Source organism: Hydra vulgaris, chromosome 12, assembly GCF_038396675.1.
Source record: "Hydra vulgaris chromosome 12, alternate assembly HydraT2T_AEP".
NCBI lineage: Eukaryota > Metazoa > Cnidaria > Hydrozoa > Anthoathecata > Hydridae > Hydra > Hydra vulgaris.
The window spans coordinates 31,901,561-31,915,000 of record NC_088931.1 but is presented as its reverse complement, the minus strand read 5'-3'; positions in this window follow the sequence as shown (position 1 = coordinate 31,915,000).

The window sequence follows — 13,440 nt, the reverse complement described above, 5'->3', positions numbered from 1 at the left end:
CAGGAAATTTGAAGAAGGGATAGATTTCCAAAACATCTACCAAACGAATAAAATTTTGAGCACGAAGAAATGTTTAAATGAAAAGATGGAACTTTGCTAAATTATAAGCCATGCGAGATTGATCATTGCTTAATGAATCAAGTGATGATTGCTCGCTTTAGTAGCAACCGTAGAATCAGGAGTAAAAAAAGTAAGTAATTTAAAAATGAAAAAGAATGTAATTTAATAATCTTTTAGTGTTGGGTGAAGGGAGTGCATTAATTGGTGTATTTTTATGTTCTTGCTCCGATTACCACGAGTTTTTGCAAAACATTTTCTTATTTGACATAAACATGAATATACTTTTTGGAGTAGGCATAATGTCTAAAAGTTTCAATTTCGTATCTGAAGCATCAAAAAAAACCTTTCTAGAATATCAAAAATATTTCAATATTTATTATCAGTAAATACTGAGTTTTATGTGAAATAAGTTCACTAACCAATGCAAACTTCAAGCTGCCACAATAAAGAAACAATATTTAAGGTTGGCTACATGTTCCAAATTATGAAAAATTTGATTTTTTTAAAAGGGTCACTTTAGAGGTAAGATTATAAAAAAGATCATTTATATAAATGAAAAACAATATTTCACCAAGGATGGCTCTTTGAAGTACTCCAGAAGTTAGTGGAAATAAAGTTACGGGAGAGTGTTAACACTCTCGACAATTTGACGGATTATATTAACACTCGGACAATTTACGCTCGTCTTTGATGGATAATTGTCCGTCAAACACGGCTTTAACACTGTGTTTGGAAAGAAAGATTCGTCAAACTATATATATCAGAGTAAGTTTCAAAAACTTACTCTGATATATATAGTTTGACGAGTAAGGTGATGCAATAACAACTTTTTTCTCAAAATAATATGTGACAACTTTTCTAAATCATGAAAATACGGCTACGGCAATACAGCTAGTATTACCATGGCCTTAGACAACTTTTTTTAACTGGGGGACTGTGAAGAGGAGGAGTGCAATTTGTCTATTTACAATAAAACCTTTTTAACATTTAGTTGTATTACCTACATCTTGTGCATGGAGCAATATAGCATGATTTAAAGGTTCCATAGATTTACCTTTAAGTGTATTCGTAAATCCTTAAATTAACCTTAAAGTTTATTTGTAGCTCTATTGCTCATTCTATAACTCTTTTTAAATAAAAAAGGTTAAAAACTTTAAACATACGGAGATTTAAACGTTTATATGGGAGATTTGTTTATCTAGGGCCCCATGCATGTATTTCAATCAAATTGTTATCACAAATGAAAACATTTTGATTAAAACTTCCAAAATATTTAGCTGTTGAGCGCAACATTCAACAAAGCCAATTGTTTGCATTTTTTTTCTTGTATGCACCACGTAGATGTTCTTTGTAAAAAAAAGCCTTGTGCAACTATTTCACTTATGACGTAAATATTTTTTTCCTTTATTTCATCTACCCAAATCGGAACTTTGCCATCACCAAGCAGTTCACGCATGTTTTGAAAGTATTGTTTTCGATCTTCTTTTGCAGCCTCTGTGCTCATTTGCAAAGGTTTGTAATGAACGTTTTCATAGGTAAAAGCAAAACCATCTAGTGCTTGGTGTATTGGAGAAATTGCAACATCGACGTAAAGCTCATTATATACTCGAGCTTTGGTTTTGTCCAAACTCATTTGACATTCATTTTTGATCCAATCTTAAATGACATCAAGATAATTTTTAATTACCTTCTTCCTTTTGTACCCCGCGTTTGCCTTGCTCCATATTATCTTTGTTAATTTATCAACGTGCTGTACAATTGCCGAAACCGTTGGCTGCGGTAATTACTTTTCAGTTACCCCCAGTATTGGTTGCACCCCAGATGCATTGGCATTCATTTGCAGTGACCTTTTTGTAGGGACTGTTTTGGAACAGCAGTGGTGGGTTGTTGTCTTGAGTAGATTAAATTTGAAAACAAAATATTTTATTCTAACACTTATCCTTGATGAATTTATTAAATACAGCTTAATAAATTTTCAGAGTTAATTTGACCGATTACATTTTCGTGTCACAATAAAATGAAAATTGCCAAGTTAAAATAAAAAGATGAAAAATTAAAGTGAAAATTGGCCAACTTAAACTCAAAAAGGTATAGAAGTCAAAACTAATTAAATAGTTTAATATCTTTACCTTAAAACTTTTTTAAAAAATATTAAGTATGTATTACAAGTATGTATTACATATATCTATTACTGCAGCTTGAAAATATGTTTTTAGTGTTTTTGGTTCAAAGTTTTACTATTAAAACCTCATTATTGTTATTAGAAATACTCATCTCAGTCCTGATAATAAACCTCATATTTTTCGTTATATAAAAAAGAACTCCACATTTGATTTATGCGCTCGTGGGATCATATTAAAACCAGGAATGTGAAGATTTAAATTAGATATTGCGTCATCAAATTCGCACCACGTTTCAGTTACGCATACAATACTAAAAATATTTGAGGTTTACTCTATTTAAACACAAAAATTTCCAATTTTTTTTAGACTTTTAAAAACATTTAAATGATCTCACACAAGAAATTATTTTACTTTTTTATTATAGAAGTAGAAACAATTGTTTTGCAAAGCTCCGAAATCAATAAAATAGTTTAGGTTTGGATCTGAAAACTCACAAGTCTTCGTTAACGACTAGCTTTTCACTCCAAAGTTTCACTTTATTCAACTTTTCCCGTTCAATCGCTTAATCATAAGTAAAACCGAATTCGGATTTTAAAACATTTTAAATTTTTTTTGAATTTTTTACGAACATTGAGAAATGTTGCTAAATTGCTGAGAGTTTATTTACTCTTGTGACAACGCATAATATTGTTTTTTTTTAGTAAAACGTAGTCAACTTTGGTATAAACTTAGTCAATGTTTTGCTCCGCAATTTCTTATAAATTGGCTTCATTCTTTTTTAAATCTCCGGATTTTCTCTTGCTAAGTTCATCCATCTTATTAATTGATTACTTTTCATCGCTTCTTAAACCATTTTTTTCTTTTGAAAGTTCTAATGAGTTTTTTGATTATCATTTTAACTTTATATAATTAATTGAATCCTTATCACTCAACTAACTTAGAACACAGTTAAAACAAGGCATTAGACAAATTTTCTATTTTCAAATTAAATTTTAGTATCGCATTTACTTACTCTGATTTATAATAACTTTTTAATAATATATCTATATGTAATGTTTAGGGTTTATAATAACTTTTTAATAATATATCTATATGTAATGTTTAGGGTAAGAAAAAACCACAAGCCCCTAGTATACTAGAAATAATAATTGTTCAAATATAGAACTCGAAAAAATAAATGTCTTAATCAACTCTGAAATTAATTTCAATAAAGTTCGAAATTTATTTTTTGAGCAGTCATGTCTACGAACCTAGACCCAATGTACATAAATCTTGTTGTCTAGGCTTAAAACTAAAGAGAAATGTGTGACAGTGTTTTAACACACAGATTAAAATCTGTACTTCTAGTTGACTTCAAAAAAGTATACAACATTAGTTTCAAGCGTCATTAACCAAATATTAAAATAAAAATTTTAATCTCTGGTTAATCTGGTTAACTTTTGCTATATCTGTCTTCTAACCAGTTACAAAAATCTATTTTTATATACAGGCAATGGCAGATGTGTGATTTTTATAGTTTATATAGGTCCTGTTTAACAAAATGTGCAGGTTGCAAGTTATTACATCATGAGGATATTGCGTTTGTTTAACATGCGATCTTTTCAGCTACTAATCTCCACTTTCAAATGTTAAAATTATGGCTTAAGTTAATGCAGAAGTCCATCCAGAGTACTCCAGCCAACTTTTATTAGTCTTTAACTTTGCCATTTCTATATGCAGTCTAACCATGAGAACTCGTTTACTATTGTGCAGAGCGGTTGATTTATTGTAAAAACAGATTTTTACATTGCTTGTGGCATAGTCCGATAAATTTTATGGCACACTAAGAACAGTCACATTTGGGAACGCCATTGTCAGTTTATTAAACCTGCTTTTCTTCAAACACTCGCAACTCAGTTATTTCATGGACAAATAATTTATTTGAAATGTTTTTTGATTGAAACTGCAAACATGATAAATTTTTAAATGTTTGTCTATTTGTTTATTTTGATGCATGGTTGACCACAGTAAGCCTTTTTTATTTGTTGCATTTTCTTGATTAATTGCTATATTTGCAACATGAGGCCGGATGAATATAAAAAAGGAATTGCTTTTACTCAGTTATTGGTTAGCTTTACCTGAATAAAATCTTTAACAACTTTGCTCAAACTTTTCTTCACTTAAAGCTGAATAATTACTCAGCGTTTTTGGAGTAAATTACTTAGCTTTACGTGAATAAAAATTTGATTGAGTTTCCTAATATTTTTATTCACATAAAGCTGAACAATTACTCCAAAAACGCTGAGTAAAAGCAATTGCTTTTTTTTTATTCACCCGGTCTATGATTTAACCATTCCTTTTTAGCATTCATAGTACAGATTTCACTCGAGAAACGCTAAAAAAATACCATTGCCTTCTGAATTCCTGAATTTAAATCTTTTAATTTTGCAGGTGGCATATTTGCGTAAAATTCTAGAAGCGTTGAGATTTATTTTACTGTTGTTTCACTAAATAAACAATATAAATAAACATTCACACTTCCCCTTCATTCACACTTGAACTACTTATAACACAACATTGAAACAATGAAATACTTTTGCCATTAAAATGAAGACTTCATAGTCAACAAGATTAGACTTACATCAATAATATCTACTGCACAAATTGTGAAAATACCTTTTTGCAAAATTAGAGGATATACAAAAGTATTTTTGTATATCCTCCAATTTTATTTCTGTGACTTGATTTGTTAAATTAGTTTTAATGCTGATAACTCGTTCATATGACATATACAACAACAGGTGAAACAACTCTTATCAATAGATTTTTTTCTATGTTTTAGCATGCAATCGTAGATCAACAAAAACAGCTAGTGGTATTTTGCGATTTTTTAAATTAAATCAGAACCTACGGACATGACTGTATAAACTATATGAGTTCAGATATAGCCAGTGCAGCTTGCTAATAAACACGATCAGGAAAAATCACTTCATCATCATAAACAAGAAAAATCACTTCATAATCATCCTTTCGGGTATACATATATAATACGCTTTTTGTGCTTAGTTCGGGAATATTAGTTAGCAGACAGTCTTTTAAATGCGTGCGGTTGAAACAATTTGTGTAATCTACATCAAATTTTTTTAATCTTCTAGCATAAAGTTTGCGCAAATCAGCTAATTTTGATACAATTAAAAAATCTTTCAACTAACGTAAGTCTTCTAGAAAACCAATAAGTTCTGCTACAGCCATATTTTTGACGTGTCTGCGGCCTAAAATGTATTTTTTAACCTTGCAGCAGCATTATATAGTGCTACAACACATTTAGGGTGATATTTTGCTTCTTATGCAATAAGGTCACTTGCATTCAGTTTTTCTAATAGATGTGAATTTTGAAGACACACGGCACATTTGTTAAAATGATTTCGTAACCGAAACATTGTAGCATCTCTAAGGTTAGAGGATTCTTCATTACACAGTAAGCAGGTTTGCTAGACATACCTGATAAAGAACCTACTTGATTTTTGATTAGCCATGTTTATTTCTGAAGACTTTTTTGAGTCGGTGAATGTTCTGCACAATAAAAGACGTTTTTCTCCCTTTTAAACTTTTCTTGTTTTAAATTTCATGCTTAAAGACTTATGCCATTTGATCATTAGATGATCCAATTCTTTGATTATACCACAACCTACATCTAGCTTAAATAAATATAATGACATAGGATGTAAAACAACTTGACCAAAACCTGATTTTAGCTAGTTTTTTGTACTCTTCTAATGATTTACTTTGCAGGACATTTCAATTTTTTTCTAGTATTTTCCCGAAAAATTTTCAAAAAAAAATTTATTTCTAAATTTATAGTTATTATATAGTTTTATAAAATTCATTTCTTTGTTTCAAAAATATTATCGTTTTATCACCGTAGGATTTTTTTATTCTTTAAATACTTCAACAAAAATTCAGTAAAAAGTTGTTATAGGTTACTTTTACTGAGATTACTTTTAAATAAATATTCACAAGAGACAAAGAATAAAACCTTTTTTAGATTAACAAGTTTTATTATGTATTATTTTTGATGGCCTATAACTTAACCTAATTTTGAAATTTCGTAAATTGTAGATAATGATGTTTTTGATTTTTAACCGACGTTTTTTGACTTTTATATTTACACCTAATTAAAACATGTGCTTCTAATTTTCAAACCTACTAAATCGTAGAACTACTATATTTTTAACCAACTGAATTTTTAACCTACTGAATATTCAACCTACTGTATTTTCAGTTTTATAACTACGTCTTTCTGGTATGTATTTTGTATATTTTGTTGTCGATTTTAATACGAGCCAAATTTGATCAGCCTTGGCGCAGTGGTTGAAGCGCTGTCTTTAGAATCGGAAAGTATAAGGTTCGATGAATGCTTGGACAACTTAGTGATTGTTAATCTTTTTTTTTTTTTTTTTTTTTTTTTTTTTCGTAAGTTTTTGTTTACATTTGACGTAATATATATAAATTACATATTTTTTTCAAATACAAACAAGGCTTCTAAAAGAAGATCAAATGATCTTATCGTCAGGAGCCTTTTACAAAACAGAGTACATAAAGTATTATAAAAACGCCTTTTTACAATAAGAGAACGTAAAAAATTAACATAAAAATATTAAAATAGTACTTAGATAAATAGAAACAAATTGTCAACAAGTATAAAACAAAGATTGAACATACATTTCAAAATTATTATATATCATAAGACAAATTAAAAATATTCTAAGATATTTTCAATAGAGAGAATGAGATCTTTTAATTTAATTTTAAAAACAGAATAAGTTAGGGGTAAGCCGAAGTTAGGCAAAATAATTTTGTTCCAGAGATGAGCTGCACGATAAGTGATACAGAATTGATTGAACTTTGTTCGACAGAGTGGTTTATTTAAATAGTTATTATTCCTCATGTTAAACTTGCTTAGAGGTTTCAAAATAAAAAGTTCTTTAAAAATTAAAGGAGATAAATCATACTTCCACATATAAACAAAAGATAAATTTTTAAATACGTTTAGTTTATAAACATTGAGGATTTTCATTTGATTGAAAAATATTGAGGAATTTGAGAACCGATCCGCAAAATTAATTACACGGATCGCATGTTTCTGACGGCGATGGAGACATTGTAACTTACTTTGATCAGTACTACCCCAGGCAATAATTCCATAACTTATATAACTATGAATAAAAGAATAATAAAGTTTAGTTAAATTATTTTTTTCTAAATGAGTACGCGCCTTATATAGAATTCCAATACTTTTTGAAACTTTCGAGCAGACATAGTTAATATGATGTTTCCATGTGATGTTCTCGTCAATGAAAACCCCCAGGTATTTAGTTACAGAATCTCTTTTTATTTCATTATGGTCAATAAAAATTTTTGGTAAATTTTGGGGTAGAGAACGTTTTTTGGAGAGCGGGTGGAAAAAAATCCATTTTGTTTTGTTTACATTTAATGTTAATTTGTTACTTTTAAACCATTTAGATATGTTTTGAAGTTCTTTGTTCATAACGGAGAATAGTAGGAAGATGTCACTGTTAGATAGAAATAAGTTTATGTCATCAGCAAACATAATACTTAGAAGATTTGATGCTTTATGCAAGTCGTTGATATATATTAAGAACAAAAGAGGGCCTAAGATGGAACCTTGCGGAACACCACAGGAAACATTTAAAAACTGTGTATGATTAAGATCATTACAAGAAACAAATTGTTTTCTGTTGGATAAATAACTTTGAAACCATTTACTAACTCTTTCATTTATTCCGTAATAATTAAGTTTATAAAGTAAAATATCATGATCCACAGTATCAAATGCTTTTGAAAGGTCGATAAAAATTCCTAATGTAAATTGAGATTTTTCAAAAGAATTGGAAATCTCACGTACCAACTGAATAATTGCATGCTCGGTTGAGTTATTCTTCTTAAAGCCAAACTGATTGTTGTATAATAAATTATTTAAACTAAAATAATTAAATACTCGTATTTTTGAAAATATAGATAAGATAGAAATAGGCCGGTAATTACTAATGTCAGATTTGTCACCACCTTTAAATAGTGGAATAACTTTAGCAATTTTCAATTGATCAGGAAAGACTCCTTGTTCTATTGATGATTTAAAGACTTTAAAAAGAATATATTTTAATTGTTCATAGCAATCTATAATTATGTTACCATTGATTTCGTCCGGTCCAACTGCTTTATTTTTTTTTAGTGTTTTGAAGGCTTTTTCGAACTCATCAAATAGTAACTCTTTAGATAACTCATCCGAGTGAATGCAATTATCCATCGGTACTAGAAAATCTTTAAATGATGTTTCAGTGTTAGGAATTAATTTAGATAATTTAGGGCCAATTTCAACAAAGAATTTGTTAAATTCGTGAGCTATTGTTTGAGAATTAATTATATTATTGTTATCTACTTTGATCATGTGTGGCAGGGAACCTGAGCACGGTTTTGATTTACCGATAATTTCTTTTATTATTTCCCAGGAGCGTTTACAAGTATTTTTGGCTTTATTGAGAATTTTAGAATAGTAATGTTTTTTTAAGTTTTTTCGAACTTTTTCAAAAAGATTTTTGTAGTCTTTGTATATTTTCTCATTGGCGAATGATTTGTTTTTTAGATATTTTATGTATAATTTCTGCTTAACTTTTGATGATTTTTTTAAACCTTTGGTAATCCAGGGAGAATTAATGTTTTTTTGATTTAATGTTTTTTCATGTAAAGGAAAATTGGCATCATAAACTGAGTAAAATGTATTAAAAAAATCATCGTAAATTTTGTTTGCGTTATCACTAAAGTCGATGTTCTTCCAATGAAGTAATGATAATTGTGTTTTAAATTGCTCAACATTTTTTTGGTTAAAGTTGCGTAATTTAACTTTTATGTTAGTTTTGGTCATAATTTTAGAGTTGTTTATGATAAAAAAGATAGGGAAGTGGTCAGATATGTCTGTTTTTAAAATACCTTTATTTAAGTCACTGTTAAAAATATCAGTTGTTAGAATGTTATCAATTAGAGTAGCCGATTTAGGAGTTACTCTGGTAGGGCGATTTATTAAAGGAATGGCTCCCATTTCAAAAATAGAATCATAAAAATTTTTAACTTTAATGTCCGTAAAGTAATGGAAGCAATTCATATTGAAATCCCCTAGAATAAAATTCTTTTTTTTTTCAAGAATGCCTATTTTGAAAAGGTTTTCTTCAAAATACATGCTCATGTTTTCGGCCACACCATTTGGGGGCCTATAGCAACAGCTCAGTAAAATGTTTTGTGATTGATTGTTTAGAATTTCAATAGTTAAAATTTCTTTGTCGCCGTCAGAAACACTCAAATCATTCCTAATATAATGCGCAATATTTTTCTTTACATAAATAAGAACTCCTCCACCGCGTTTATTGATAAGTCTCTCTTGAGAAATTAAATCAAAGTAAGGAAGATTAAAATTTGAAGTAGTTTTTAAATCTTTTTCAGTTATCCAGCTTTCGGTTAAACAAATAATATTAAAAAAATTGTTGGTTTCTTGTAACAAATTGAGAAGATTTTCAAAATTGCGGTTTAGGCTTCTAATATTTATATGAAGAATTCTTAGTTGATCAAACTTATTGCTTTTTGTATAATTATAAAAAAATTCTTCTAATTTGTTAGGATAGTAATAAGAACAATCCGTAATAATGTCATTGAAATAATTAATATCTGGATCAAATTTTTCATCAATCTAAAAAAAATCAATCTAAAAAAAAAAAATCAATCTAAAAAAAAAAAAGTCAAAAAATAAATCGGTCGAAAACGAAAACGTCATAAATTGGTAAAAAATAAAAAAGGCTATAATCGGTTGAAAACAATTTAGACCTCAGTAGGTTATCTGAAAATTAATTCCACTTTTTAGTAGATGTTCTTTTTGTAGAACAACTTAGTTGGTCGAGATTTTTGTAGGTCTAACTATCTGACACGTTATTTTTGGAGAGTTTTTTAAAGAAACAAAGGTTTCATTTGAGTAAAGATTGCATACAAAGACGCTTTAGGGGGAGGGTGTGTGGGAAAGGTTCAACCCCCTCAAAAAGATGATTTTCAAGTTATAGTCGGTTTTTTGACAAATTTAGTTGGCTAGTCGAGTATTTGACACAATTCAGTCAGATGAATTTTAGTTTTTAAGGATCTTTTACGGATTCACTCCCACCCCATCATTTTTTGATCTATTGCTTGTTGTTTTATATAGTCAAAAGTGCACTAGCAAGGTTGTAGCGAGTGACACTTAAGCCTTAAAAGCACTTATTTAAACATAGCGGCAATACCAATAGCTCTTCATTTTTATTGCTAACTATATTTTTTAATAGTTCAAATTTAGCAAGAAATCTTTCTTAACCTTTTGCTTTTCATTAATCAATAACATCTTAAAATCAAGAAAAATTGTGAAATACTGTAAAGACTCTATCAAATCTTTTTATATATAATTTTGCAGTTTTCACTATCTTGTAGGCTAATTTTATAGATATTGAAAAATGCCTCATCCCCTTTAGGGATGGGAGTGGAAAATATGTTAAGCCTCAAACAAAGCTTGCTGGCCATGAACATCATTATGCTTAGTAAATAACAGGATAAAACAGTTTTATAATCTTAGTTGCTACTTACTTTTCAATTGGGGCTTTCTGGAATCTACTTTACAATATTTTACCATAAAATTGTTCTTAACAACTGCCTAAAAAATACATAAAATTTTACCGACTAACTATAAAATAACTTATCTTTTTTGAAAATTTCCAGAAATTTTTCAACCCTAATTATTACACCATGGAGGTTGAGATATTTAATAAAACAGTTTTTTTGATTGCCTTCAACCATTAAAATGTTCGTTTAGGTTTTATAATTATTTTCATCAAGTTTCATGCTTGTAACATAAAGAACAAAAGAACATAAAGAACATAAAGAACAAAACTTGTGAACTTTTTTACAGTTATCTCCACTAAACGTAGTTATTAATTCTTTTATTTCATGATAAAGATTCCTCTGATGGCAAAGCAAATTTTGGTGCCTTCAAAGAGAGTTTAAACTCGAACATAATTAATTATAGAGTAACTGCTGAAATACTTGTGTTGAACTTTTTTTAAATAATGTTTTAAAGATGTTTGATAATTGATGTACACTTGCTATGGTAAAGATTCATAATTTTCAGATTATTAAACAACGGTTGCATATGTAAAAGACAATTTTTTAACTTATTTGTGCATTATAAAATGTTTTATTATAAAATTTTGGTAGAAACTTTGTTTAAAGCTGTATGTTGTCTTTGTAATGTGTTTCTTTCCTTTTTCTTATGTTTAATCAAATATAAAATTAAAACTCATAAAGTGCGAAGCAGTTGCAAAAACTGGCATAAGTGCAAACTGGTATAAATGCGAATTTGTATAAGTGCGCTAAAAGAGTTTACAAATATTGGTATAAATGCAATCTGACATGAGTGCGACCTAGCCTAAATGCGAACTGGCATAAGTGCGAGTTTGCTTAAGTGCGAACTGGCGTAAGTGCGAATCCTATGCAAATGTTTTGAAATTCTTTTGACGCACTATTATCAGTTTTTGCCAATTTTTTAGGCGTACATATACCAGTTCTCACATATGCTAATTTATCATTCGCACTTGTTTGCAAATTCTTTCGGCGCAATCATACCAATTCGCGCTTATGTCAGTTTGCACTTATTCAAGTTTACCACAATTGCTTTGCGCTTATGCTAACTCGCACTTAAGCCAATTTGCACCTATCCGAGTGTTTGCAAATTTTTTGGCGCACATGCTAGTTTGCACTTGTGCCAGTTTTCACAACTGTTTTGCACTTAATATAGTTCTTAATATAATAGAGAATTCAAAAAATACCGATGTTTAAGAACAAATACCAATAACAAGAAACTGCTTTCATTTTGATAAAAAAGTTTTAAACTAAGTACAAGAATTTAAGAAAATACTTTAGTTAACTGTCTTAAAGATTTTTTGCTTAAATCTATAAAAGATTAATATACGCCTAATGGATCTAAAGAACGAGGTAAAAAACGACAAGGTCTAACAAATGACCTATTTTAAAGCCATATTGTTTGATATAAATATTTTTATTTATTTTAAAATAGGAATAATTCTTTATTATGTGTTCTCCCATTTTAGAGAAGCAAATGAACATATCTAGGTATGAATCGGTTAGCGACTAGAAAGTGGACGTATCTAGGTGAAAAATGGGCAAGTGATTTGAAGGAGGTGTTTACTTCCAATTAAATGCTCATCCGCGGTGCTTTGTGATAAGACCGTAAGGACTTCTTGGTGCACCTAAATCAAAAAACAAAACTATAAAACGCTCAAGCTGTTAACGTTACTTAAATGTTTACCTAGATGTTTGGTAGATGTTTTTCGAGTTAGCTTGACTTTTGAGCTTGTGTATAACATATTTCAACAACACTTCATCAGTAGGGTAAGACTAACCTGTCTCGCGACGGTCTAAACCCATCTCACGTTCCCTATTAATGGGTGAACAGCTCAACATTTGGTGAATTCAAAATATTTCTCTCAACTACGATGTAAAAAATTCGTAAAATACAAAGAATAAAATCTTTTTTAGATTAACAAGTTTTATTGAGTATTATTTTAGTAGAGTGTTTAAAAGAAACAAAGATTTTTTATGTGTAAAGATGGTACACAAAGAAGATTTTAGGGTGGACGGGGGGTATGTGTTGGAAAGGTTTGTTTCACCCTCACAAAAAAGGTGATTTTCAAGTTACAGTTGGTTTATTGACGAGTTTTTGACACAATTCAGTTGGGTGAGTTTTAGTTTTTTAGAACCTTTTTAATTATTTTTTAAAATCCAGTCGGTACTTTTTAAAGATTCACCCCTCACCTCCCCTTATTTTATTAGTAGAATCGCCTCAAGAAAATTTTTAAAAATGTAAGAAGATTTTTATGTATAAAGGTTGAATTTTAAATCATCTTTATAATAGGTAAATGTTATAAATGCACTAGCTGTGTTAGATAATAATAATTTATCTAAAAATGACATTAGTAAAAACATTTAATTTGTATGTACAGTAAAATAATAATAAATTTTTTTTTAAATAATAATAAATCTTTTTATATATAATTTTACAGTTTTTTAATAACTTGTAGGCCAATTTAATAGATATTTAAAACGTGCGACCTTGACGCAGTGGTGAGAGCGCTTCTTGGATCACCTAAAAAAAAAAATTAATTTGCTTGGTATG